Raw genomic sequence first — 3,718 nt, forward strand, 5'->3', positions numbered from 1 at the left:
ATCGAGAAAACATCGTCACAACCTCAGACCCTTTAAACATGAGTAGCACTCAGCTAGAGCCCTTACTCTAGTTGAGTGCTGTTTCGGACTATTTCTAACTGGAATTAACTTCATATTTTTCTTGGAGGAAGCATTGCATTCTTTTCCTTGCAAGTGTTGTGTTGTGGCCCTTATGCCTCCAGTGATTCATCAATAAATTTTATCAAATTAATTAAAAGTGAAAGATCTTATATTCGACATCCTATTTTGTTTGCCATGCTATAAACTTGAAATTTCGCTATCACTCAAAGACTGGTCATAACTCTCTACAAAGATCAAGCGAAACCCATATTGGAGTATTGGTTTCAAATCTGGGATGGTGCTGTTGTTACTGTGTTAATAGACATCCTCGACCGCATTACTTGACTGATTGATATAGAGTTACTCATAGAGTTATTTTGGTCCTTAGACATGTTGTCTCCTTCCTTTACTCCTTCAACTGCAACTACAACAGCCTCTGCTCTTCGGAGTTGTTTACTTTTGTGCCATCTCCACTCAAGCACTACTGACTCATTTGTCTCACATCCTCCTTCACTTCATCCATTTTAAGTCCACTCTCTAAAACTAAGCACTATACCTAGTCTTCCCACTCCAGAAGAATAGTCCTCTGGAATTTCCTCTCTGCTCATATTTTTTCCTGCCGTTGTAGGCGTGTAGTAATTTAAACAGAACATGAACGATGCTCGTATCATCTGCGCAGAATAAATACATTAGAAATAAAAAACAGTTTATTTGTTTACTATGCTTTGTTGTTGGAGGAAAAAGAAAAGTTATAAATAACAATAAATACGTAACACTGGGATAATATTTAGAATGAACTGAATAAACTAACACTCTATCAAGTAAAATGAGTAATCTGAAATCAGATATTTTCATTACTTACACTCTGTGAGTATAACACTTATTTTTATTCAACACAGATCTTTTGTAAAATTCCCAAAAAAGGATTGACTCAATGAAAAATAATACAGTCTCAACAAAAAAATTGTCTCACAATACTTTAGGTCAGATGTGAGCAACTAGTAGCAATCAGGTCACATGCAGATATTTAGGACTTTTTACATGACTTTTTATAATTTCGTAAATATATAGGCTTAATATTGCTGGAATCACCCTGCAAAAATCGACTGTTATATCTGGCAGTAGATTGTGGTGACGATAGGAAGAGCGCTTAGGTTGGGTGGGGAAGATAACGAACCACGTGATTTTTGTCAGTGTGATGGTCTACTAAAAGGAATGGCTGTCGAAATTGCTAATTTCTGGATGTTTTTTTGTTTTTAATATATATATTTCTTTACTACCCACAAGGGGCTAAACATAGAGGGGACAAACAAGGACAGACAAAGGGATTAAGTCGATTACATCGACCCAGTGCGAAACTGGTACTTTATTTATCGACCCCGAGAGGATGAAAGGCAAAGTCGACCTCGGCGGAATTTGAACTCAGAACGTAACGATAGACGGAATACGGCTACGCATTTCGCCCGGCGGGCTAACGTTTCTGCCAGCTCGCTGTTTTTCATATATAGGCGTAGGAGTGGCTGTGTAGTAAGTAGCTTGCTAACGAACCACATGGTTCTGGGTTCAGGGCCACTGCGTGGCACCTTGAGCAAGTGTCTTCTTCTAGTATAGCCTCGGGCTGATCAAAGCCTTGTGAGTGGATTTGGTAGATGGAAACTGAAAGAAGCCCGTCGTATATATGTATATATATATATATATATACACACACACACACACACACATATATATATGTGTGTGTGTGTGTATATATGTTTGTGTCTGTGTTTGTCCCCCCAACATCGCTTGATAACCGATGCTGGTGTGTTTACATCCCTGTAACTTAGTGGTTTGGCAAAAGAGACCGATAGAATAAGTACTAGGCTTACAAAGAATAAATCCTGGATTCGATTTGGTTGACTAAAGGCAGTGCTCCAGCATAGCCACAGTCAAATGACTGAAACAAGTAAAAGAGTAACGAGTATACTATTTTATTTTATTTCTGGGAAGGAGTAGGTATGAGAGGCAACATAACCACATATTTCAAGAAATAAAGAACTTCATGAAATTCAAAACAACTAACAGATCTTTTCTGTTTTGGCTGCACTTTTTGAAACTTTAAAATTAAGTGGAAGATTATCAAATATGGTGTATTGCTGTAATTTTTTACACTGAATCTTAGAGCCTAATTCACTTGTTCCAGAAAATTAAAAAAAAAGAGTTACAGTGTTTAAAGTTTGATGATATTTACCCAATCAGTGAACAGGACTTGGACGCTGTCATTTTATGCATGACTGCAATCGTAAGATGACAAAACAGTTTCAACATTACGATGCATGTGCTTTGAGCATTTGATAAATGAAAAATGTTCGGAAAACGAGTAAACAACACATATCTTGTAGTTTTACGCATTCAGTATGCATTTAATGTGGAAAAAGAGTAAACAACTAATTTTGTGGTTTTAAGAGTAGAAAAAAAAGTGGGTACGAGAATTCAAATGCAGCGGAAAATATCAGTTTATAAACAAATGAAGTTTTTCAGAAATGCTTTTCTAATGCTTGGCTTGTTACTTTGGAAACAGGCTCCTTTATATATATGTGGCTTCTGATTGACTAAAATTACCCCAAATTTGCAAACGTTAAAAGCTATTAACTATTTATTTATTGATTTATGGCGAAAATTAATTTAATGTCAATGATTACTTTACGAAACTACACCAATACACCAAATGTGAAATCAAGTGGAACAAAAATTGAAGAAATTGAAAAGTGGCAGCCAAACAGAAAAGATATATATATATATATATATATATACAAAATAAGAAAATGGAGAAATACATCGAAATCAAATATCAATTACCAGATAATACTCAATCACATACTTTATTAACCCACCACATAAGAAACTATAAGGTTAAACATAAAAAAGTAGAACAAAACAGTGTACATAAAAGAGTAATGTTATACAATAAGTAGAATATATATAAGAGAATATAAATAGATAAGTATGTCTCATTTTACTTATAATATAAGTAAAATGAAACATACTTATCTACATGGCCGAAACAGCTGTAAGATGTAGTCTATATTTATATTTATATTTACTTATATTTATATTCTCTTATATATATTCTACTTATTGTATAACATTACTCTTTTATGTACACTCCTTTATGTACACTGTTTTGTTCTACTTTTTTATGTTTAACCTTATAGTTTCTTATGTGGTGGTTTAATAAAGTATGTGATTGAGTATTATCTGGTAATTGATATTTGATTTCGATGTATTTCTCCATTTTCTTATTTTGTATTATGAATTTGTGGTAAAACATTTTACCTTTGCCCATATAATACAGTAAACGAATGAATTGCATCGCAATTCTTAACATTTATGTATTAACTTTGTTGGGTACTTCACTAGCAGTATATTGGATACATGTTATCCCATAGAGGGTTGCATTTACAACCCCAATCTCAATTTGTATATATATATATATATTTATTATATAGAAGGAGCTTCTACAGGACTAGAACTGTTTCATTCTGCTATGTATTGAGTACCTTATTTACTGTGGTTAACCCCGAATCAACCCGGGACCTACATATATATATATATATTTATGTAAATGATAATTATTATAAGCATAAAGCTTATAAGCGATCACATGTATTAGCTGAAAAAA

This window comes from Octopus sinensis, linkage group LG17 (assembly GCF_006345805.1).
Source record: "Octopus sinensis linkage group LG17, ASM634580v1, whole genome shotgun sequence".
Lineage (NCBI taxonomy): Eukaryota > Metazoa > Mollusca > Cephalopoda > Octopoda > Octopodidae > Octopus > Octopus sinensis.